A 26,814-nucleotide genomic window follows, 5' to 3' on the forward strand; every position below is an offset into this window, starting at 1 on the left:
AACTAGGTCCCACATGCATGCTGCAACTAAGAGTTCGCATGCCGCAACTAAGGAGCCCGCCTGCCGCAACTAAGACCCAACGCAACCAAATTAATTATTTTTTTTAAGGCAAAGCAATTTTTAAAAAAATAAATAAAAAGAACAACCTTAACTGTGTTACAAACTTCTCAAATTGTTTAATCATCCAATTACTCCTAAGGGAAATGTTACATCTCATTATCAAAAAAAGTCTGTACAATCCTAGTATTAAGGAAGGATGGTAATAAAATGTACACCCAAACACTTCCAATCCAGAGTCATTCACAAAATCATTCCCTATCATAAGAATGGAAGCTAAACACAAACAAATTTCTATTCTTAATGCATATTTTTAAATGACTTAAGTCTTGAAGAAATAGAAGAAATCACACAGAAAAGAAAATATTAAGCTAATAGATAAATTTTTTACTGTAGTATAGATGATTTACAATACTGTGTTGGTTCCAGGTGTACAGCAAGGTGATTCAGTTTTTTTTTTCAGATTACTTTCCCTTACAGGTTATTATAAGATACCAAATATTGTTGTTCCCTGTGTTATACGGTAAATCCTTGCTGCTTATCCATTTTATGTATAGTAGTTTGTATCTGTTAATCCCCTACTCCTAATTTATCCCTCCCCACCCTTCCCTTTCCCCATTGGTAACCATAAGTTTGTTTTCTATGTCTGTGAGCCTGTTTCTGTTTTATATACAGATGCATTTGTATTATTTTTTAGATTCCACATATAAGTATTAATATACTTGTCTTTCTGTCTGACTTCACTTAGTATGATAATCTCTAGGGCCATCCATGTTGCTGCAAATGGCATTATTTCATTCATTTTCATGGCTGAGTAATATTCCATTTTACACACACACACACACACACACACACACACACACACACACCCCACATCTTCTTAAACCAATCATCTATTGATGGGCATCTAGGTTGTTTCCATGTCTTGGCTATTGTAAATAGTGCTGTTATGAACATTGGGGTGTCTGTATCTTCTCAAATTAGAGGTTTTGTTTTTTGTTTTTTGTTTTATATAGCAGGTCAAATTAGAGTTTTCATCTTTTCTGGATATATGCCTAGGAGTAGGATTACTGGATCATATGGTATCTCTACTTTTACTTTTTTAAGGAACCTCCATACTGTTTTCCATAGTGGCTGCATCAATTTACATTCTCACCAACAGTGTAAAAGGGTTCCCTTTTCTCCATACTCTCTCCAGCATTTGTTATTTGTAGACTTTTTGATAGTCATTCTGACCAGCGTGAGGAACCACAAGATCTGAGGTATGCCTGTATATGAAATTCTAGAAAAGACTAATATAATCAATAGTGAAAAGAAAACAAACAAGTAATTGCCTCAGGGCAGACTGGGGGAGAGAGAGAAATGACTGATAAGGAGCACAAGGGTACCTCCTGAGATAAGTGTTCTGTATCTTGATTATGGTGGTGGTTACACAGGTGGATACCTTGACTAAAATTCAACCATGGACTTCCAATTACTTGTCATGACAAATAAAGAGGTTAATAAATCTTTTCTCAAGAATAAACTTAAAAAGCTGACAAAATAGTCAAAAACAACTATTTCAGCTTGGAAACTGACTAAAAGCATACAACAAAATTAAAAATATTTATTCACGAAAACTGTTTAACTTTGGGTAAGAATACCATGAGTCTCTGCAATTCATACCAAGAGCTTCTCCCATATACCCTCCTCCCCTAGATCTATGAACCCAGGAAGGGCAAGACACGCCTATCAACAATTTCACTCTCACAGCTGGAGGGAACTCACTAGGTTGGAACATTTTTAGTCTATCTTACTGGTCAATAGCCTGTGGCTGGGTCCTATATGAGGCAAGCAACAAACCAAAGAACGAGTCAAAGTTTTATCAGAAAATTCCAAGAAGTGAGACAGGGAGTGTTGTGGGGAGGAGGAAAAATATAAAGCTTTATAAAGTGTTCAAACTTAAGTTGTTATCAACTTAAAACAGACTCCCCTAAGTTATTTTATGTAAGCCTCATGATAACTACAAAGCAAAAATCTATAGAAGACACACAAAAAATGAAGAGAAGGGAATCTAGGCATACCACTATAGCAAATCATCAAATCACAAAAGAAAAGAGCAAGAGAAGAAAGGAACGGAGGAATTATAAAACAGCCAGAAAACAACTAACAAAACGGCCATAAGTACACAGCTATCAATAATTACTTTAAATGTAAATGGACTAAATTATCCAATCAAAAGACTGAGAGTGGCTGAATGGTTTAAAAAAAAAAAAAAAGACCCATCTATATACTGCCTACAAGAGATTCACTTCAGATGTAAGGACACCCACAGACTGAAAGTGAAGGTATGGAGAAAAATATATTCCATGCAAATGGAAATCAAAAGAAAGCTGGGGCAGCTATGGTTATAGCAGACAAAATAGATTTTATAAGACAAAGACTGTAATAAGAGACAAAGTTCACAGCAGAAAGAAATGAAGCAAGGACTAAAAACACAAGGGAAAAAAATCAGTGGAAGTAAGAGCTGGTTCTTTAAAAGATAAACAAAACTGACAAACTTTTAGCTAGACTCACTAAGAAAATGAGAGGGCTCAAATAAAATCAGAAATGATAGAGGAGGCATTACAACTGATACCACAGAAATACAAAGGGTCATAAAAGACTGCTATGAACAACTAACTATATGCCAACAACTTGGACATCATCAAAGAAATGGATAAATTCCTAGAAACATACAACATACCAGATTGAATCATTAAGAAATACAAAATCTAGGGACTTCCCTGGTGGTCCAGTGGGTAAGACTCCATGCTCCCAATGCACGGGGCCTGGGTTTGATCCCTGGTCAGGGAACTAGATCCCACATGCCTGCCACAACTGAGTTCACATGCCACAACCAAGATCCTGCACGCCGCAACTAAAGATCCTGCAGGCCAAAGCTAAACATGCCGCAGTGAAGATCCCGAGTGCCACAACTAAGACCCGGCACAGCCAGAATAAACAGTAAATAAAATTTAAAAATATTAAAAAAAAGAAAAGGAAAAAGTATTTATTAAAAAAACAATACAAAATCTGAACAGACCAATTACTAGTAAGGCAATTCAATCACTAATCAAAAACCTCCCAACAAACAAAAGTCCAGGGCCAGATAGATGGCTTCACTGGTGAATCCTACCAAACATTTAAAGAGGAACTCAACACCAATCCTTCTCAACATCTTCCAAAAAACAGAAGAGGAGGGAACACTTCCAAACTCATTTTACAAGGCCAGCATTACCCTGATAACAAAACCAGACAAGGATCCCACAAGAAAAGAAAATTACAGGCCTATATCCCTGATGAATATAGATGCAAAAATCTTCAACCAAATATTAGCAAACTGAATTCAATACACTGAAAGGATCATACACCATGATGAAATAGGGTTTAGTCCAGGCATGCAAGGATGATTCAACATCTGCAAGTCAACGTGATAAACCACATTAGCAAAATGAAGGATAAAAATCATATGATCATCTCGAAAGATGCAGAAAATGCATGTGACAAAATTCAACATCCATTTATGATAAAAACTCTCAACAAAGTAGGTAATGAGGAAACATATCTCAGCATAATAAAGAACATATACGACAAGTCCACAGCCAACATCATACTCAACAGTGAAAACGTGAAAGCTTTTCTTCTAAGATCAGGAACAAGACAAGGATGCCAACTCTTACCACTTTTATTCAACATTAAAGTCCTGGCAAGAATAATTAAGTAGATGGAGTTGCCAGGGGCTTGGGAGAGGGAGAGATGGGGGGAGTTATTGTTTAATGGTACAGCATTTCATTTTGGGAAGATGAAGAATGTTCTGGAGATGGATGGTGGTAATGGTTGCACAAGAATGTGAATGTACTTAATACCAATGAACTGTACACTTAAAATGGTTAAAATGGTAAATTTTGTGTTATGTATATTTTATCACAATTTTTTTTAAAGCGAAAGCTTATATTTACATACCCTCATTGAAAAATCTCCAAGACACATATCAATAAATGAAAAAAAGAAACAGAACAGTAAATAAAGCATGATATCTTTTGTGTAAAAGAAAAAAAAGAAATGGCATTGATAAATTTTTATCAGGCCATCAAAAACAGAAATAATTCAGTTTACAACCTTCAACCATGACTCTAGTCCAAAAGTAATTTTTAGGAAAAATTTTCTGTTAACTAAAAAACTGAATTTAAAAAGTCTTTCTTATGTAATTTGTTCAAGTAGCTTAAGGTTTAATATTTTTCTAAGTACTTTTCCACCTTAAGAAAAAGAAGCAGGATTTATATTAAGGAAACCAAATGATAGTCAGCATTGTACTCAACACTAAAGAAGAAACCACAATTTTGCCTCTCATAACTTGCTACCTCTCCTGGGTCCCATAGTCAGCCATTTCGAGAGGAATCTCTAAAAACCCCTAACCCTGGGAAAATACTTCTTGCTCCCAGCTATCATGGTAAGATTCCTGACCTCATACCTGACAGAATGGTTATCATCAAAAAGACCACAAATAACAAATGTTGGCAAGAAAGTGGAGAAAAGGGAACCCTTGTACACTGTTGATGAGGCTGTAAATTGGTGCAGCCACTGTGGAAATCAGTATGGAGGTTTCTCAGAAAACTAAAAATAGAACCGCCATATGATCCAGCAATCCCACTCCTGCACGTATATCTGAAGAAAACAAAAACACGAATTCAAAAAGATACATGCACTGCAATGCTCACAGCGGCATTATTTACAATAGCCAAGATATGGAAGCAACCTAAAAGGTTCACTGACAGGCTAATGTATAAAGAAGATGTGGCATACATATACAATAGAACACTATTCAGCCATTAAAAAAAAAGAAATTTTAACATTTGCAACAACATGAATGGACCTGGGAAAATATTATACTAAGTTAAGTAAGTCAAACAGAGAAAGACAAATACTGCATGTTATCACTTATATGTGGAATCTAAAAAATAAAACTAGTGAATATAACAAAAAAGAAACAGACTCACAGACAGTGAACAAACTAGTGGTTACCAGTGGGGAGAGGGAAGGGGGAGGGGCAAGACAGGGGTACGGGATTAAGAGGTACAAACTACTATTTAGAAAATAAATAAGCTACAAGGACATATTGTACAGCACAGGGAATACAGCCAATAGTTTGTAATAACTGTAAATGGAGTATAATCTACAAAAATTTTGTATCACTGTTTTGTACACCTGAAAGTAATATAATTTTGTAAATCAATCACACGTGAATGAAAACAATAAATAAATTCAAATTTTAATATTAATAAATTTTTAAAAGATAAGATTCCTGGAGAAACTCAAATATCAAGCCAACTACTTTTTCACTGATCCTTTCTAAGGCACTTCTGCCTTCAACTCTTTCCCAATAAGCTCCTCCCAAACATTCTTATATCAATATTTAAGTTCTTTCAAGATCCACTCTACTCCCTTGCTACAAGCATTATCAAGACTTCGTAAGCCTAAAAATAACCAATCCTAGTAACAATAAAATTACCTCTACTCTGCTTTATCATCAAATTTTTCATTCAGGTCTCTATACATTGACACAGAATAATTTCCAAACCAATTATTAATTTAAAAAACAAGATTCAGAACCGCATGTTTGGAATGATATTATTTGTATAAAGTAAAACACACACACAGCTTTCTGCTTTAAAATTCATCTGGTAGAATATACAAGAAACTGCCAAGAATGTGAGAGGGAATTTGAAGGACAGAATAGGGAAAGAGATTTTCTCTACTGTTTGGATTTTGAACCATGTGCAAATATTACTTTTGTTTTTCTTTAGCAAACTTGTAAACTCTGGAAATAATTTGAAGTTTTGACATTAATTCTAAAGAGCATATTCCATATCCACTGCCTCCACTTATCACCCTCTTCTCTCTTTCATATGCTGTATATTCTGAATCTGCCTTCCCTTTAAGATCATGAAAGATCTCCTTGCCACCAAATCGACATGCCTCTCCTCAGCTTTCATTCCACTAGCCATTTTGGTGAACCCCTTCTTTATGATACTGTAACTTAGTTTGTGACACTGCTCAACTGAGTTTTCCTCCTAGTTCTGACCTCTCCTTTTCTGCCTCTTCTTTCCATTCCTCTCACCTAAATAAAAGTATTTACCAGTATTCTGTACTCACCTCTTTCTGTCTCTACTCTGTCACTTTGCAGTGGCATTCACTCTTGGGCTTTCAATTACAAACTCAATTCAAATGACTACAGGATGTACAACTGCACCTACACCTTTCAGCTCATCTCTAGTCCTACCATTTCTAATTTGCTGTGAAATTCTACTAAACATTTGAAGAATTATCAATCTTTCACAAACTCTTCAAAAAAATAGAAGAGGGGGAATACTTTCCAGTTCATTCTATGTGACCAGTACTACCTTGATACCAAAACCAGACATGGACAACTGAAGAAAAAAAGAAACCAATATCTCATATGAATATAGATGTAAAAATCCTCAACAAAATACTAGCAAACCAAAACCAGTATAACAAGGATCATACTCCATGACCAAGTAAGATGCATCGAAAGAATGCAAGGTTGGTTTAAGATCTGAAAATCAATTAATTATACCATATCAATAGATTAAAGGACAAACACAACATAATTTATACACAGAAAGAGCATTTGACAAAATTCAACACCACTTCATAATAAAAACACTCAATAAACTAGGAATAGATGGGAACTTCCTCAACCTGATAAAAGGTATCTACAGAAAAAATCCACAGTTAACATTAGACTTGATGGTAAAAGAATGGAAGTTCTCCCCTTAGATCAGGTACAAGACAAGGATGTCCACTCTCAGCACTTCTATTCAACATTGTGCTAGAGGTTCTAGTCAGGGCAACTAGGCAAGAAAAAGACAAGGCAACCAGATTAGAAAGAAAGATATAAAACTATATCTTAAGATGCAATGATCTTTTAAGTAGAAAATTCTAAGGAATCCACTAAAAAACTATCAAACTAATAAAGTTCAGCAAGGTTACAGAATACAAGATCAATAAGCAAAAATAAATTGTATTTCTATACATTCATCTGAACAATCTGAAAATAAAATTTTTTTTTAATTCTATTTACGAAAGCATCGCAAGGAATAAAATACTTAGACATAACTTAAACAAAAGACATGCAAAACTTATACTCTAAAAACTACAAAACATTTTCGAGAGAAAATAAAGATGATCTAAATAAATGGAAAGAGGGACTTCCTTCATGGCCCAGTGCCTAAGACTCCACACTCCCAATGCAGGGGGCCCGGGTTTAGGGAACTAGATCCCACATGCCACAACTAAGAGTTTGCACACTGCAACTAAAGATCCCACATTCTGCAACTTAGACCCAGCACAGCCAAATAAATAAATATTTTAATAAATAAATGAATGGACAGACATTCCATGTTCAAGGACCGAAAGACAATATTAAAATGGCAATACTCCTCAAATTGACATACAGATTCAAAGCAATCCCTAATAAAATCCTGGTTGATTTTTTGGTGAAAATTGACAAGCTGATCCTAAAATTCACATGGAAATCCAAGGGTCCCAAAATAATCAAAACTATCTTGGAAAAAAAAAAGTTGGAGGACTAACACTTCCTGATTTCAAAATCTACTACACAGCTACAGTAACCAAGATAGTGTGGCACTGGCATAAGAATGAACATATAGATTAATGGAACAGAATTGAGAGTCCAGAAATATATAGTCACGTTTACACTCAACTGATTTTCAACAACAGTGCCAAGACCATTCAATAGGCAAAGAATCGTCTTTCCAACACATGGTGCTGGGAAAACTGTACAGCCAGATGCAAAAGAATGAAACTTGACCCCTATCTCACACTATACAAAAATTAACTCAAAATAGATCAAAGACTTAACTGTAGGAGCTAGAACTATAAAACTCATAGAAGAAAACATATGCATAAATTTTTATGAGCTTGAATTAGATAATGGTTTCTTAGATATGACATCAAAAGCACAAGCAACAAAAGAAAAACTAGATAAACTGGACATCAAAAATTAAGAACTTTTGTGCTTCAAGACACTATCAAGAAAGCAAAGGGACAGCCCCCAGAACTGGAGACAATTCTTATAAATCACATATGTGATAAGGGACTTGTACTTAGAACATATATTTTTTTAAACTTTTATAACTCAAAAATAAAAAGACAAATAACGCAATAAAAATTAGCCAGAGTGGTGCTGGGAAAACTGGACAGCTACATGTAAAAGAATGAAATTAGAACACTCCCTAACACCATACACAAAAATAAAACTCAAAATGGATTAAAGACCTAAATTTAAGGCTGGACACTATAAAGCTCTTAGAGGAAAACACAGGCAGAACAATCTCTGACATAAATCACAGCAAGATCTTTTTTAAAAGACCCACCTCCTAGACTAATGAAAATAAAAACAAAAATAAACAATGGGACCTAATTAAACTTAAAAGCTTTTGCACATAAAAGGAAACTATAACAAAATGAAAAGCCAACCCTCAGAATGAGAGAAAATATTTGCCAACGAAGCAATTGACAAGGGATTAATCTCCAAAATATACAAAGAGCACATGCAGCTCAATATCAAAAATACAAACAACCCAATCAAAACATGGATGGAAGACCTAAATAGACATTTCTCCAAAGAAGACATACAGGTGGCCAATAAACACATGAAAAGATGCCCAACATCATTAATTATTAGAGAAATACAAATCAAAACTACAATGAGGTATCACCTCACACCGGTCAGAAGGGCCATCATCAAAAAAATCTACAAACAATAAATACTGGAGAGGGTGTGGAGAAAAGGAAACCCTCTTGCACTGTTGGTGGGAATGTAAATTGATACAGACACTATGGAGAACAGCATGGAGGTTCCTTAAGAAACTAAAAACCGAACTGCCATATGACCCAGCAATCCCACTCCTGGGCATATACCTGGAGAAAACCATAATTCAAAAAGATACATGCACCCCAATGTTCACTGCAGCACTATTTACAATAGCCAGGACATGGAGCAAACCTAAATGTCCATCAACAGAAAAATGGATAAAGAAGATGTGGTACATATACACAGTGGAATATTAGCCATAAAAAGGAATGAAACTGTGCAATCTGCAGAGACGTGGATGGACCCAGAGACTGTCATACAGAGTGAAGTAAATCAGAAAGAGAAAAATATCATATAATATCGCTTATATGTGGAATCCAGAAAAATGATACAGATAAACTTATCTGCAAAGCTGAAATAGAGACACAGATGCAGAGAATGGATGTATGGATACCAGGGGGGGGGAAGGAGGGAGTGGGATGAATTGGGAGACCGGGACTGACATACATACACTACTATGTGTAAAATAGATAACTAATGAGAACCTACTGTACAGCACAGGGAACTGTACTCAATGCTCTGTGTGACCTAAATGGGAAGGAAATCCAAAAAAGAGGGGCTATATGTATACATATAGCTGATTCACTTTGCTGTACAGCAGAAACTAACACAACATTGTAAAGTAACTATACTTCAATAAAAATTAATTTTAAAAAAAACAGGAATTTTCAAATCATCACTAACGACTAGAGAAGTGATCCCATGCCAAATATGCAAAATTTGGAGGAGTTTTATTAGAAAATATTTTGGTTGAAAAAATCCAGAGAGACTATGCTGATCCAAAACCATAGTCCCGGGGACTCCCTTGGTGGCGCAGTGGTTAAGAAACCGCCTGCCAATGCAGGGAACATGGGTTCGATCCCTGGTCCAGGAAGATCCCACATGCCACACAGCAACTAAGCCCGTGCGCTGTAACTACTGAGCCTGTGCTCTAGAGCCCGCGAGCTACAACTACTGAGCCCACGCACGGCAACTACTATAGCCCACGTGCTCTAGGGCCCACATGCCACAACTACTGAGCCCATGTGCTGCAACTACTGAAGCCCGCATGCCTAGAGCCCATGCTCTGCAACAAGAGAAGCCACCGCAATGAGAAGCCCGCACACCGCAATGAAGAGTAGCCCCCGCTCGCCACAACTAGAGAAAGCCCGTATGCAGCAATGAAGACCCAATGCAGCCAAAAAAATAAATTAATTAAATAAACAAACTAAAAAAAAAAAAAAAAAAACATAGTCCCATACTTGAAAAACAAAACCGGAAAAGGGGAAAAGTAAAAGGGATTATTTTTATAACTTTCCCTCTCTCTCTTTCTCTCTCCCTCTGCTATGTCTTTGCTCTATCTCTGTCTCTTTCATGAACACGCAAACATACACACACACACACTGACTCATCCATATACCTCGGTTTTGGGTGATGAAATCAATAGACAGACTCTTTTCGAACCTTCAGATAGCAGAAAACTGAAACACTAGTGAGTAGATAGGGCTACAGGAATAAAGGGTGACCTGATGAGAAGAGGCTAACAGTAGTAAGAATGGTAGCACGTCCCCTAAAACTGGTTTGAAAAGAGGGTCTCTGTTTACTGGATTCACCTGGTAAGGCAGCCAAAATTAGGTTGTGCCAGAATAAGGTGAAATCCATTGCCACATTATCTGCTTACAACTTTATCTCTGCTCTACATAAATAATGGTGTTTCTAGGATGCTGAAAATCACAATGAATGTAATCTCTTTCCTGTTGCTTTTTCTCTCATACTGAATAAAACGTGGACGATTTCCACAATCAAAAAAAAAAAAAATTAGCCAAAGAATCGAAGTACACATTTCTCCAAAGATTATTTACAGATGGCAAGGAAATGCGTGAAAAGATGCTCAATACGAATAGCCATCAGGGAAATGCAAATCAAAACCACGATGTGATACCACTTTACACCCACCAGAATGGGTGTATGATCAAAAAGACATACAATAAGGCTTCCCTGGTGGCGCAGTGGTTAAGAATCCGCCTGCCAATGCAGGGGACATGGGTTTGAGCCCTGGTCCGGGAAGATCCCACATGCCGCGGAGCAACTAAGCCCGTGCGCCACAACTACTGAGCCTGCGCTCTAGAGCCCGAGAGCCACAACTACTAAAGCTCGCGCGACCCCATGCTCCGCAACAAGAGAAGCCACCGCAATGAGAAGCCCATGCACCGCAACGAAGAGTAACCCCTGCTCGCCGCAACTAGAGAAAGCCCGCACGCAGCAACGAAGACCCAACGCAGCCAAAAATAAATAAAAATAAAATAAAATAAATAAAACATTTTTTAAAACTTATTAAAAATTTTAAAATAAAATAAAAAAAGACATACAATAACAAGTGTAGGCAAGGATATGGAGAAATTGAACCCTCATACACTTCTGGTGGATATGTAAAATAGTGAAGCCTCTTTGGAAAACAGTCTAGCAGTTCCTCAAAATGTTAAAATTAGAGTTACCATACGACTCAGCAATTCCACTCCTAGGTAAATAGCCAAAAGAAATTAAAATTTATGTCCACACAAAATCTTGTACATAAATGTTCACAAAGCAGCATTACTCATGAGAGCCCCACAATGGAAACAACCCAAATGTCCATCAACAGATGAAGGAATAATGTCACATCCATACAACGGAAAATTATCCAGCAATAAAAAGGAATGAAGCCTGATACATGTAACAACATACATAAAGCTTGAAAACATCATGCTAAGTAAAAAGAAGCCAGAAGGACCACATACTGTATGACTCCATTTACATGAAATATCCATATTGGTAAATCTATATAGACAGAGAGTAGATCAGTGATTGCTTAGGGCTCAGGGGGATTGGTACTGATGGCTTAGGGGTACAGAGTTTCTCTTTGGGGTGAAGAAATGTTCTAAAATTGGCTGTTGTGATGGTTACACAACTCTGTGAAAATACTAAAAGCCACTGAATTGTACATTTAAGTGGGTAAATTGTATGGTATATGAATTGTATCTCAATAAAGCTGTTTAAAAAAAATTAACCTACTGTGACGGAGTTAGAACACTAGTTATCTCTGGAGGGTACTGACTGGGAAGGGGCACAGGCCACCCTTCTGAGTGAGGTGCTGGAAATGTTCCATATCTTTATTTGGGTGGCAGTTACATGGATGTATGTACTGAGCTATACAATTAAGGTTGGTTCACTTCATTGTATGTCAACAATACTTTTTTAAGAACGGCTTTTTTTAATAATAAATATTTGTGAGTGAATGAATATTTTAATTAATCCTCATAAAAACCTAAGAAGTATATATAATTATTATGAGGAAACACAGGTTCAGAAAAGTAACTTGCCCAAAGCCACAAAGCAGGCACTTGCACATCTGTCTCTCAACTCCAAATCCTGACTCCAATACTCCATGACTTAATCTTTGGATTTCTTCCAACTAGAACTGCTGCCTAATGTAAGGTATGCACACATAAATATTCGATGAATTATACTTTATGCTTATATTTAAATTATAGCATATAATTTATATATTTAAATTATTAAATATAATTCAATAAAATATACATTTAAATTATATATATTTAAATTATTAAACGCTATATAAAGGCACAGAAGGCTAAAATTATTATAGGCTGTAGGAAGCTATATGGAGAATAATAAGACTTAAGGTGATCCTTGAATCTAAGAGAATATCATGGATAGGTAGGGATAAGTATGGGGGAAGACTGGAGGAATCATAGTGCCCTAGGAAAACATCCTGTAAGGAATAGTTTTCATCTTTTTAAGTGTTTCCTGTACATTTAGTTATTTAAACCAGTGGTAGCTACACCACCAAATACATGTAATTCCTTAAAGATATTTAAATAAGTAAAAACTCTTCTCGCTAGCACAGAACCACCTTCAGGCTCAAAATGGGTTTTCAAAGAATCACAGCAGATAAGGGATCAGTAAGAAGTGTTAAGTAGAGGCACCCCACAGATTTCAAAATTCCAGTGCTTCATGAGATTTAGCCACACTATTTCCACAGAAATTCTAAGAGTGAAAAGGTCACTGCTCAGCCAATTTAAACGAACAACCTAACATATACTTCAACTGCTATTTAAGTTGCTACCCTTCAAAATGAAAAAAAAAATAAAAATCACTAAAATAATGGCTTATCTTCAATTACTTGAACAGAGGCTACAGAATGAATTACCACTGTGTCTGCAAAGAAGGAACAGTGTCTAGATGCCAACAGTCTCTTCTTAATCACGACAGTTAGAAACAAAATGTCTCTACAGAATGCACAAGCAGGAAAGGTGACCCAAAAATGAGACTTGTTACATCACAGGTTGGTAGTGTCCTTGAAAAATCTCCGATTTGGAAGATATTATTTTTCTTTTTTGTTCAGCACTTCCACCATCTTGATCTATCTGAAGAACAATCACTGACAAGATAATTTAAAATCTTGACATTCTCCCTACCAAACCTGTCAAAATTGCTCTGAAAGCTTGGGGGCATAGCGACCTTAACAGTCCTCTATGAATGACTGACTCTTACGCCTAAATAAGTCGCCATTCAAGAAACTTGGTACCAAGCTCTTCATCAACTGATCAGCTTGACTGTTTCTCCAATTTAAAAAAAGGTAAACGGACACCTACACACACACACACCTGATGCTCTATATTCCAGTGTATACTCAGCCTCAGTTTAGGACAAGTGTGTAAAAACAGAATCCAAACACACTGAGAAATAATTAGTTATTTACTGAGTCCTTGGACACTATTTTAGGTACCTCACATGCATTATAGAGGTTACTCCTCCCAATAACTCTATGTGGTAGGCATAATTATTTTACGTTATTTTTATCACGATTTTACACCTTAGGAAGCATTCAAAATCAAACAGCTGGTAATTTCTTAAGTTCGTAAAAGGGCAAGTTGGGAATCGAAGCGCGATGTGTCTGATTCCAAAGAGACACATTTTTGGATTCAACGAAAAGGCACTGCCTCTAACAGGAAAAAATAAAGACAGTAGCATAAACTTTCACTTTTTCCTGTGTGTTATCATTCTCAGTGACTAAATACAAGAACAAGAACAAGAACATTGGAGTCAGTCTGGCTGGATTCAAAACCAGCTCAACGACTTACGCCATGTGTGTCTTCGATCCTCAGTTATCTAATACGTAAAGTGAGGAGGATAACAGTACCTATAGGTCTCACAAGATTCAACAAATGTGTACATGTAAAATGCCTGAAACACTATCACCGTACAGCGCGGAAACATACTAGTTCTGTTGGAGAGAAAAGTGGTAAATGATGGTAAGGATTCCCAAGGAACATCTTTATATCTGGGCAAAAAAACTAGATCACTCACCAACAAAACAGTAGCCTGGAGGAGGGAGGGAGCGTGAGGAGAAAAGAGCGGAGGGGCCCAGTCGCCCTGACTCCACGAGAAGTCCCGGCTGTGGGACCCCGCGGAAGGAGGCGGCACGGGCGGAGGCCGCTCGCGGGGTGCTCAGCGTGAGGAAGACGCCTTCGAGGGGCTGGCGAAAACCAGAGCCCTTCGCCGGGGGACCCCGGGGAGAATGAAGGCCGCACCCTCTGTGTGAGGGGCGCGGTCCGGGGACCCGAGGGCGGAAGCCCATCCGGGGTCACCAGGGGCCCACCCGGCGTCGGGAGGCGCCCAGTACCCTGAGGGGCCATCCCCGGTTTTCCAAGGGGCCTAACCCGCCGTCCCAAAGGACCGTCCCTTCAGGAGGCGCCCACCTCGGCGTCCGGAGAGACCCGCCTCACCGTCGAGAGGGCCCTAACCCCAAGTCAGAGGCGCCCATCCGGGAGAGAAGCGGGCCGCGGCCCCCCTGAGGGTGAGAAGGAGGCGGGAAGCAGGCGGGCGGGAGGTGTACCGAAGCGGCAAGTACTCACCGACCGGTCCCCGCCGCTTCGCTGAGCCCCTCCTCTCGGGTGCCGCCGGTCACGAGCGTCCGCACCACGTTAGGAACTAGCGGCGGGCGAGCGCACGCGAGGTTGAGGTACCGCGGGGAGACGAGCTCTCGAGACAGGCGCATGCGCGGGCGTCCGGGGACGGAACCAACCCGCACTGCGGGGGGAGACTGCCGCCAGGACATACCAACCGTGTGAGGTGGGGGGCGCCATCAGCGCGAGGTGGATTCCATCTCCAAGGGCAGACTGGGCACCTCCCGGTGGTCTCGCAGTTTGTTCGTTTGCTTTATCATTTGCTAGTGCTTTGAGGGAAACCAAAGAGTAGTAACAGGGTCCCCGAAACCCTACAGTGAAACCTTCAAAGGCTTCTCTGCCACATCAAGCCTCCTCTGGCCCTGTCTTTGCATGTATCTAAAGTTAGACGGAGGACTTCCCTGGTGGCGCAGTGGTTAAGAATCCGCCTGCCAACGCAGGGCACACGGGTTCAAGCCCTGGTCCGGGAAGATGCCACATGTCGCAGAGCAACTAAGCCCATGTGCCACAACTACTGAGCCTGTGTGCCACAACTACTGAAGGCTGCGGGCGCCTAGAGCCAGTGCAACCCAATGAAGAGTGGTCCCGGCTCGCCGCAGCTAGAGAAAGCCTGTGCACAGCAAAGAAGACCCAATGCTGCCAAAACTAAATAAATAAATTTATATAAATAAATAAAGTTAGACTGAAATTATCTGATAAGACCACTTGAAAACTATCTCCGGATGGTAAATGTTAAAGTCTGACCATTTCAGGGGAAGAAGGAAATCTGGGAAACGGAAACTCTTAGAGATGCCAGGTGGAAGCATAAAATTAGAATAGCCACTTTTGGTGAAATTTAAAATGTGAATTTTATGACCCAGCAATTTCATGTATACAGGTGTGCAGAAGAAATGTTCATGTTCAAGCCCACTTCCCTGTGAAAAATGAAAACAAAGGAAATGTACAATAAGACATGAATGAATAAAATGTGGTATGTTCCTACAATAAAATATTACAACAAATAAAACTAATAAATGAGTCCTATACGTATCAACATTTGACAGCTCGTAAGAGTTGTTGAAATAGCAACGTGCCAACGAATATGTTACCGAAAATTCCGTCCTTGTCCCCTCACCAAATGAGAATAATGAGGACAAGGTTTTGAGGATAAAGGAAAGAGAAATGTATTGATTTGCCAGCAAATGAGGAGGGTAGCAGACTAGCGCCTTGAAAACTATGACCTGCCTTCTGGGGAGAAAGCTGGTGTATTTAAAGCAAAGTCTTGGGGCTGGGGTTAAGATCAGAGGAACAAGCAAAAACAGCAAGAATGCCCGCCCATGTTAGTCAGTAACAAAGAACGCACAGTAACAAAGAATTTAAGTTTTAGTTCCCAGCAAAGGAGGGAGAGAATGGGAAAAACAGTTTTAGAAATCATTCGTTAGTTTTAGCCTTGTGGCTCTGTTACGTGTACATGTGAAATGATTTATGTAAATTTTAAAATACATAGAATGACAGTACATGCTGATTATGGAAAATATATGTGTGTAAAGTATAGAAAATGAACTAGATGAATATATGAATACACGCTGTGATAATATGACGGCAGGAGAGTGGGGAGGGGTGGAAGCCAGGATAAATGGAAAAGAGGAATAAAGAGCACTTCTGACAGGTCTGTCATGATTTCTTTAAAAAAAAGAAGAAAACTAAACAAAATGTTAACAGTTGGGTAGCTGAACTATAGGTACATTATTCTTAGTACTTTTTTTGTAACATTTTATTCTGGAATGCCCTTTTCCTATTCCCTCAACTCATCTACCTCCAATTGATCCGCCAAAATCCAGCTCAGTCAATTCTTCCTCTGCTTCCTCTAACCCCAGTTTGAGGCAGGAGACACATGGGCCCCCAGGGCAAACGGTTTGAGTTCGTTCCTTGTGGACCGATACTCCGAGACGGAAATAACAGAAAAATTGAGAGAGAAGGCTAGGCCCTCCTGGGATAGACGATAAGAGACCACATACTACTCATTCTTTTTTTTTTTTTTAATAAATTTATTTATTTAGTTAGTTTTGGCTGCATTGGGTCTTGTTGCTGCGCGCAGGCTTTCTCTAGTTGCAGCGAGCGGGGGCTACTCTTCGTTGCGGTGTGTGGGCTTCTCGTTGCAGTGGCTTCTCTTGTTGCGGAGCACAGGCTCTAGGCACGTGGGCTCCAGTAGTTGTGGCACACAGGCTCAGTAGTTGTGGCACACGGGCTTAGTTGCTCCGCGGCATGTGGGATCTTCCCGGAACAGGGATCAAACCCATGTCCCCTGCATTGGCAGGTGGACTCCAAACCACCGTGCCACCAGGGAAGTCCCTATATTCCTCATTCTTGAAGTCAGGAGACCTCCCCAACTATACGTGCACAGAAAGGCTCCTTGGAGGTCAAAAGGGGAGTGATGCTAAGTGATGGCAACTAATGCTCACTACCCATAGGCCTCTTCAGTAGAATCCATCTTGGCTAAGAGATGTGCATGCACACATGGGAAAATCCTGAGATACACCAAATATGGACCCTAAACCAGGCAAATCAAAATGATTGGTCAAAGGAAACGTGGAAGAAATGCCCCATAAATGTGATTCAAGCTGCCATGAGGGTGCGACTCTCTCTCTGAGCCCGTCCACGTGTCTATCCACACATACTGTACTCTTTTTTTCTCTTAATAAATACTTTACTTGTTTCACTACTTTCCGTCTTTGTGGGAATTCTTTTTCTGCAAAGCCGTACGGCCAGGGCTTTGTCACTGACCACCGGTCTAGTGGCTAGAATCCGGTGCTCTCACTGCCGGGACCCGACCTCAATCACTGGCCGGGAACTGAAATCCTGCTTCAAGCCACTGCAGGCCAAGGCTACCCGTGATCATATTTGGTGCCGAAACCCAGGAATTCGGGAAGTCAAGGTAAACCGCGGGCTTCGCCCAGCTATGGCTTGAGGCCCCTGACTCACTCTTGCTCTGTCCGCTCACAGCCTCGTGGCTCCCCGCAACAACACAGGGGGTGGCAGGGGAATTTCCCAGGCCATGCAGATTCAAATAACGCTTGGGTGACAGGTGACACTGTCCTTTGGGACATGGTGGAAACGTGATTTCCGACCGTGCAGGAGCCCCAGGGGTCTCTCTCTCTCTTGTTCTCCCTTTCTCTGTCCCGTAAGGAACCCTCCACTACGCCTTTCCTTCCCACCTTACTCGCACAACAAGATCTCTTTCTCACTTCGTATCTCCGCGCCCTTTTAGAGAAGGATTTCCTGGATATTATTCCTAAACTGCATCCCCGCCCCTGCCAAACCCAGTGCTGCCTGTGTCAGACAAAATTGTCAGACAATTCCCAATTCTATCTTAGCTGCCAGACAGATAGGGCAAAGGATTTTGGATTCTTCTGTTGTCTAGTCTCTCACCTCACTCAATGCCCAGAGATTTACTATGAGAATTTCTATACCTCCCGGCCCTCGAGCCTTGAAACCCATGCCATCTTCCACAGCGCCCAACTCCAATTTTTCCAAGGGTTTGTCTTTGCATCTATCAGCCCCATCACTCCAGGCCTTGACAGCCTACACACTGCTACAGACAGCCTATCGGGCTGGCTGCTACCCAGAAGCCCGAATTACAAACTTTGTAGATGCTCAGTCGCGAGGAATACAGCCCAGCGTTGGAAGACTTATCATAGGACATAAGCTCTGTAGACAAGGGATCCCTCTTAAGGAAAGCCCTGGCAACCGGTCTGCACTGATTCAAAAGCCCTTCTCTGGCCGTGCTGGGGGAGATGCCTTGCACAAGGTACAAAGGAAGGCCAGAGATGTCTGGTCAAAAATTGATGGGAGAGTAGAGGTCGCTTGAAACCCCATCAGGTTCGAAGGGAATTTGGGGGACGCCCTGAACCCCTTCAGGTTAAAGCCTCCTGGTAAATGTTTCCGGGACACCGGATTCCATTCTAGGAGTACTCTCATGTTCTCGGTTGCAGGTTACTCAGCATGGGAGGATCCCCCTCCAAGCCAGAAGAGACACCTCTGGAGTGTATCCTTAAGAATTGGAAATTTGGGGACTTCCCTGGTGGCACGGTGGCCAATGCAGGGGACATGGGTTCGAGCCCTGGTCCAGGTGGATCCCACATGCTGTGGAGCAACTAAGCCCATGCTCTACAACTACTGAGCCTGTGCTCTAGAGCCCGTGAGCCACAACTACTGAGCCCACGTGCCACAACTACTGAAACCCACACACCTAGAGCCAGTGCTCCACAACAAGAGAGGTCATCCCAATGAGAAGCCCGTGCACCGCAACGAAGAGTAGCCCCCGCTCGCCGCAGCTAGAGAAAGCTCACGTGCAGCAGGAAAGACTCAACACAGCCAAATAAATAAATATATAAAATAAAGAAATTAAAAAAAAAAAAAGTACACCAACATAGATTCCTCCACTTCCGAATGGCAGTCCCTTCTGGGACAACACTTCATCAGCCAGTCCGCACCTAATATTAGACAGAAACTCCAGAAGTTACAATTTGGCCCACAAGCCCCCATGCCCCAACTCCTAGATGTGGCCTTTGGGGTACTTAATAACTGAGATCAAGCTGGGGAAGAAGAGGGAACCCAACATGAGAAAAGACAGGTCAGGGCTCATGCAAAACTGATAGTTGTTGCTGTCAGCCATGGCTTGCGACCTCAGGATAACCCAAGGGGGCCAAGAAAAGTCGAACTTTCGGTCTGGGGGTAAGACCAACAAGGGGGAGTGCTACAAATGCAAGTCAACTGGCCACTGGGCCTGAGATTGCCAGAAAGAGCCCCCCGGGCCATGCCCAGTGTGTAAACAAACAGGTCATTGGAAGAGGGACTGCCCTCAGTCCCGAAGAGGAAGGCCCACTCCCGAGATTGCCATGCTGGACGACTGAGGCAGCCCGGGGATTCTGGCACCTCCCCCCAACAAGATATCTATCTCTGTCAAGGAGCCCCGGGTAGTCCTTGATGTGGCAGGTAAGAAAATCAATTTTTTAATTGATATGGGAGCCACTTACTCTGTCTTAATTTCTCACACTGGACCTCCTTCCTCCAAAAGTTGTACCGTGACTGGTGTCGACGGAAAGCCTCGCACCCATTACTTTACTGGGCCTCTCACTTGCCAATTTGAGCAGCTGTTAATTTCACATGCCTTTTAGTTGTACCTGCGTGTCCAACCCCACTACTGGGGAGAGACCTTCTGAGCTCCCGTGGGGCCATACTCCGATTAGGAGGCCCCGAGCCGCCCCTTATCTTAACTCTGACTAAGACGGACCAGCCAGAAGAGCAAGGTCCTATTCCCAGCCATATTCTACAGGCAGTGGACCCCTCAGCATGGGACAAAGGAATCCCTGGAAGGGCCATAATGCCCAACCTGTAAGAATTAGCCTTAGGCCAGAAATTGCCTATCCTAACAAAAGACAATCTACCATAAAGCTGGAAGCGAATAAGGGTTTACAACCCCTCATAGATAAATTCTTAAGGCATGGTCTCTTGGTGTCCTGCCAGTCTCCGTACAGTGCTCCTGTTCTGCCAGTTGATAAGCCAAATGGGGAATATAGGATGTAGAAGACCTTAGAGCAGTAAATGACACAGTCAGTGGTCCCTATACATCCCCTCATGGCCTTATAACCTATTAACCCAAATCCCTGAGGACGCCAAACGGTTTACTGTACTCGATCTCAAGGTTGCCTTCCTTGTTTTGCATGCCCACACAGCTATATGGAAAGAGAGAGGACTTCTAAATGCAAGAAACTCCCCTATAAAATATGGGGCTGAGATTTTACATCTCATGGAAGCAGTTCGAAAAACCGCAAAAGGTAGCAGTCATTCACTGCCGTGGGCACCAAAAGGGAACTCCTCAAATTTCCCAAGGAAATAACAGGGCAGATAGGGAAGCAAAGAAAGCAGCCCTGATGCCCATAACAGAAATGGCATTAATCCCATCCCTTACCCCTTCCAACGTTATACCCAGGTACTCGACTTCCGAAGAGAACTGGGCACGAGACAGAGGGGGAACTAAGGGAACAGATGGCTGGTGGCACATAGATCAGAAATTGCTCATACCTCTCTCTGACCAATGGAAAATTATTAAAGGGCTATGTGATTCTCTCCATCTGGGGAAAGATGCAATGTCTACAATTTTTTTTTAATAAATTTATTTATTTATTTATTTTGGGCTGCGTTGGGTCTTCATTGCTGCGCTCGGGCTTTCTTTAGTTGTGGTGAGTGGGGACTACTCTTTGTTGCGGTGCACAGGCTTCTCATTGTGGTTGCTTCTCTTGTTGCGGAGCACGGGCTCTAGGCACACAGGCTTCAGTAATTGTGGCTCGCGGGGTCTAGAGTGCAGGCTCAGTAGTTGTGGCATATGGGCTTAGTTGCTCCGCGGCATGTGGGATCTTCCCGGACCAGGGCATGAACCCATGTTCCCTGAATTGGCCGGCAGATTCTTAACCACTGCACCACCAGGGAAGTCCGCGATGTCTACAATTGTTTTCCGACTTTTTACAGGAAAAGGGCTCCTGGAGACAGTTAAAAGAGTTACTCAAGCCTGTGCTGTTTGTGGCACTCATAATCCAGGAAGCAACCTCAAGCCTCCCCCTCTCGTTAGCCCAGTCCAGCAACGTGGGACTTACCCAGGAGAGGACTGGCAAATAGAGTTCACTCAGATGCCCTCTTTCCAGGGCTTCAAATACTTACTAGTCTTTATAGATACTTTTACTGGATGGATAGAGGCCTTCCCTATCAGAACAGAGAAGGCAACTGAAGTAGCTGAGGCACTCCTAAAGGAAATTATTCCTAGATTTGGGTTGCCCCGTCATCTTCAGAGTGACAATGGACCTTCGTTTGTAGCAAAGGTCACACAACAGCTTTCACAAGCTTCAGGAATTAAATACTACCTCCATTCATCTGGGGGACCTCAGTCCTCAGGAAAAGTAGAACAGGCTAATCATACTCTAAAGAAAACCTTAGGCAAACTCAGTCAGGAAACGTCAGAGTCGTGGTATTGCCTGTTGCCAATAGCCCTCTTAAGGGTCAGAGCAGCCCCTAAAGCAGCCACTAAGTTAAACCCTTTCGAAATGACATATGGAAGGCCATTCCTTACTCTGGACATGCTAACTGACCCAGAAACCCAGGCTCATCTTAGATACATTATAAACCTAGGCCAGGTCCAGAGGCTATACAAGAGCATGGCAACAGAGTACAGCCCTCCCCAGATGACAGTCCCAATCGCCATGTTGTAAACCCTGGAGGCTGGGTACTTTTAAAGACCTGGAAAAATGAGTCCCCTGGTGACCAGCTACTCCCGAAATGGAAGGGTCCTTACCAAGGCCTGCTGAGCACTCCTACGGCAGTTAAACTCCAGGGGGTCACCAGCTGGGTTCATCTGCCCAGGATTAAACCTGTCTCCACCGATATGTTACAGGAACCTGAAGACCCACATTCCAGCTATCCCTGTGGATCCACCCCTTCCTCAGAGTCTCCACAGGATCCAGAGGACCCAGGACAGCCTGAAAATTCCAGGTGGATGAGTGAGCCACTCCAAGACCTGAAGCTCTTATTCAAAAAGGACAGAAATATGGGAACATATTGTATATGTATAACTGATTCACTTTGTTATAAAGCAGAAGCTAACACACCATTGTAAGGCAATTATACTTCAATAAAGATGTTTAAAAAAAAAAAAAAAAAAAGGACAGAAAGATTTCTTAGACCCTAGGCTAAGTACCCATAGCCACTATCTTCCTTTTCCCTTCCAGCACTCCAATCCACTTACAGAATAATTGATATGCTCTGGTAGATTTTGATAACTATTGTCTTCTTTGCTCTCACCCTTGCTTTCAGAATTCACTGAACTTCTCTGCCCATGCTGGGTGATTTAAATATGACCCTGACTGATATGTCTATGAAGCTACTAATTGTCTTAGCTTTTCTATGCCTACTTCCCTTATCCACAGGATGGACAGACAACTCCCTGGCTCGCATTGCACAAACTCTTGCTTCCTCCACTCAGTTGACAGAGTGCTGGATTTATTTACCCCAAGCTAAGTCCATCATGGACCATAGCAACCCCTTTGTCCATCCCATAAGGAATTTTAGCCAAGTTCCTGATGGAAAATGGCCTTCTACCAGAGACCCAAGGCTCAGCAGCACGGTAATGTACAGAGTCAGAATTGTTCATTTTCCTACTGAAGAAAATTCTAATGTCTCTTGCCTAACCCTCTCCTTAGCAACAGAAGGAGAGTGTGAACTCAAACTGGGAGGATGAAGAATTGGCATTAAAGCACCCCAGCACTTTGTAATGGTCCCTCCTAAGCCAGAATTCCAGCTACCTATTTGTGCTCAAACCCTAACTCACTACCTGAAGGAAGAAGGATCCACACGGGAGAAGCAGATAGCAGGACAGACGTGGATGGAAGAGTTGGGTTTATAGCTGGAGAACATTTCCATAACAATAGAATTGGATGGCTAGGTTTTAAAATCTTGGGTGAGGGGCTTCCCTGGTGGCACAGTGGTTAAGAATCTGCCTGCCAATGCAGGGGACACAGGTTCAAGCCCTGGTCTGGGAAGATCCCACATGATGCGAAGCAACTAAGCCCCTGCGCCACAACTACTGAGCCCGCGTGCCACAACCACTGGAGCCCGTGCAGCTAGAGCCCGTGCTCCGCAACGAGAAGCCACCACAATGAGATGCCCACACACCACAACAAAGAGTAGCCCCCCACTCGCCACAACTAGCGAAAGCCCACACACAGCAACGAAGACCCAACGCAGCCAAAAATAAATAAATTAAATTTTTTTTAATTAAAAAAAAAATACATGCACGCCAGTGTTCACTGCAGCACTATTTACAATAGCCGGGACATGGAAGCAACCTAAATGTCCATCAACAGAGGAATAGATAAAGAAGATGTGGTACATATATACAATGGAATATTACTCAGCCATAAAAAAGAACAAAATAATGCCATTTGCAGCAACATGGATCGACCTAGAGATTGTCATACTGAGGGAAGTAAGTCAGACAGAGAAAGACAAATATCATATGCTATCACTTAGATGTGGAATCTAAAAAAAGGGTACAAACGAACTTATTTACAAAACAGAAATAGGGTTACAGATGTAACAAACTTATGGTCGCCAGGGGTAATGGGGGGGAGGGATAAATTGGGAGACTGGGATTGATATATACACACTACTACATATAAAATAGATAACTAATAAGGACCTACTGTATAGCACAGGGAACTCTACTCAATACTCTGTAATGGACTATATGGGAAAGAATCTAAAAAAGAGTGGATATATGTATATGTACAATTGATTCACTTTGCTGTACACCTGAAACTAACACAACATTGTAAATCAACTATACTCCAATAAAAATTTCAAAAAATAAATAAATAAAAACAAAAATAAAAAACTATTTCCTACTATGTAGAAGTAGGGCTCCTCAGAAAAAAGGCTGACTCCAGGAAAAGTACAAGATGAACCTGGATCATCTTTTTTTTTTTTTGGCTGCATTGGGCCTTCATTGCTGCACAAGGTCTTTTTCTAGCTGCAGTGAATGGGGACTACTCTTCATTGCGGTGCACGGGCTTCTCATTGCAGTGGCTTCTCTTGTTGCGGAGCATGGGCTCTAGGCACGCAGGCTTCAGTAGATGTGGCTCACAGGCTCTAGAGCACAGGCTCAGTAGTTGTAGCACACAGGCTTAGCTGCTCTGTGGCATGTGGGATATTCCCGGACCAGGGCTCGAATCCATGAACCCTGCATTGGCAGGCGGATTCTTAAGCACTGCGCCACCAGGGAAGTCCCCCTAGATCATCTTATTGTGCAAGAAAGTAAAGAAGTATTCAAAGAAGGATGAGGACATGTCAAACATACATAGAAGCCAAATTTAAGGGTCAAATATGGGACAACATAAACATCAAAATAAATAATGATAGCCATGGATTATAACTCATTGAATAAAATAATAATTCTTGACTCTATATTTATAAATAAATAAATAAATAAGAAGGAACAGCTCTTCCATTAAGTAGAATGGTAACTATTTTTTTTTAATATTTACTTATTTATTTATTTGGCTGCGCCAGGTCTTCATTGCGGCCTGGGATCTTTAGTTGTGGCATGCAGGATCTTTAGTTGTGGCATGGGAACTCTTAGTTGCGGCATGTGGGATCTAGTTCCTTGACCAGAGATTGAACCCAGGCCCCCTGCATTAGGAGTGCAGAGTCTTAGCCACTGGACCACCAGGGAAGTCCCAGAATGGTAACTATTAAATGTAGAAGGAATGATGAAATTAGAAAAGCACCATTTGGCAACCATCAGAGTAATAATTAAGGCAAGTGCCATCAATAAATGCTAGAACTAGTGGCTGCAAGGTTGACTAACAGGATATTTATATACTCTCAAAGAATTTCCTCACAAGATATTTATTAATTACAAAGGGAAAACTAACTTTACAATGGAGAAAACTGATGGGCAGCACCTTAACTGAGTGATCAGAGATACTATCACTAGTATTAAGACACATCAACATCATGTAAACCTTATATGATGCCTATGGTAACACTGCCAAAAATGCATAAACTTGAAACTAATCATGGAGAAACAGAGATAAACCGAAACCGAGGGACATTCTACAAAATAACTGGTCTGTACTCTTCAAATATATCAATGGCATGAAAGACAAAAGCTGAGGTATTCTTCCAGACTAAAGGAAACTAAAGAGACATGACAACTGAATAGAACTTATGATCTGGAATTTTCTTTTGCTATAAAAGAAATTATTGGGCCAATTAGTGACATCTTAATAAGGTTTATAGATTAGATAATACTGTTGTGTCAATGTAATTTTTAATGAGAACTGTACTGTGATTATGTACGAAAATGTCCTTGTTTTTACACTGATGTAGAGTAAACTGGCATCATTTCTGCAACTTGATCTCAAATGGTTCTAAAGCAAATGTAGAGAAAAGGATAGAAGTAAAATAGTAAACTGCTAACATCTGGGAAATCTGGATGAAGAGTATATAGAAATTCTTTGTACTATTCAATCAACTTTTCTATAACTCTGAAGTTAAAAGAATGGGAGTAGGACTTCCCTGGTGGCACCAGTGGTTAAGAATCCATCAGCCAATGCAGGGGACAAGGGTTTGATCTCTGGTCCGGGAAGATCCCACATGCCATGGCACAACTAAGCCCATGCACCGCAACTACTGAGCTTGCAACTACTAGAGCCCACAAGCCACAACTACTGAGCCCGCGTGCCAAAACTACTGAAGCCCGTGCATTCTAGGGTCCGAGTGCTGCAACTACCGAGCCTGCATGCTGCAACTACTGAAGCCCGCACACCTAGAGCCCGTGCTCCGCAACGAGAAGCCACCACAATAAGAAGCCCGCACACCGCAACAAAGAGTAGTCCCAGCTCGCCGCAGCTAGAGAAAGCCTGTGCACATCAACGAAGACCCAATGCAGCCAAAAAAAAAAAGAATGGGAGTATACTAAATAATTATTCTGATTAAAAGACTTCATTTGCCACCTATAATACCCAAGTTCAAAATTTTGCCTTTATCTAGACTACCTCATTATTCTAATTAATTGATTTTATAAATAACTGTTATAATTTTAAACTTAAAAAATAACTGTTATTAATAAGTGACCACTTTTATCCCTTTCAAACATTAGAAATCTATATAGGTTCATGTTTGAAAAAGAGTTCTACTACTGATCTACTCAACTTTTCCAATTTACTGTTTGAGAACCTGAATCACAAGGAGGAAAGGTGACTAGTGACTTGCCAAAGTCACACAGTTATAAACAATGTTGGGACTGTCAAACACACAGAGTTAACCATAAGAAAAATGTTA

General features: G+C 41.1%; 1 protein-coding gene across 5 annotated transcripts in view; it reads right to left on the reverse strand.

Annotated features, from left to right (window-relative positions):
• UIMC1 (ubiquitin interaction motif containing 1) overlaps positions 1-15,024 on the reverse strand; it is a 138,489-nt gene extending 123,465 nt beyond the window's left edge. For all 5 annotated transcript variants that reach the window (XM_057540990.1, XM_057540986.1, XM_057540989.1 and 2 more), the window contains exon 1: positions 14,893-15,024. The gene's annotated coding sequence lies outside the window, so the exon portion shown is untranslated. The remainder of the gene's footprint in view (positions 1-14,892) is intronic.
• Positions 15,025-26,814: the final 11,790 nt, after the last annotated feature.

This window comes from Balaenoptera acutorostrata, chromosome 2, assembly GCF_949987535.1.
Source record: "Balaenoptera acutorostrata chromosome 2, mBalAcu1.1, whole genome shotgun sequence".
In the NCBI taxonomy this organism is placed as follows: Eukaryota; Metazoa; Chordata; class Mammalia; order Artiodactyla; family Balaenopteridae; genus Balaenoptera; species Balaenoptera acutorostrata.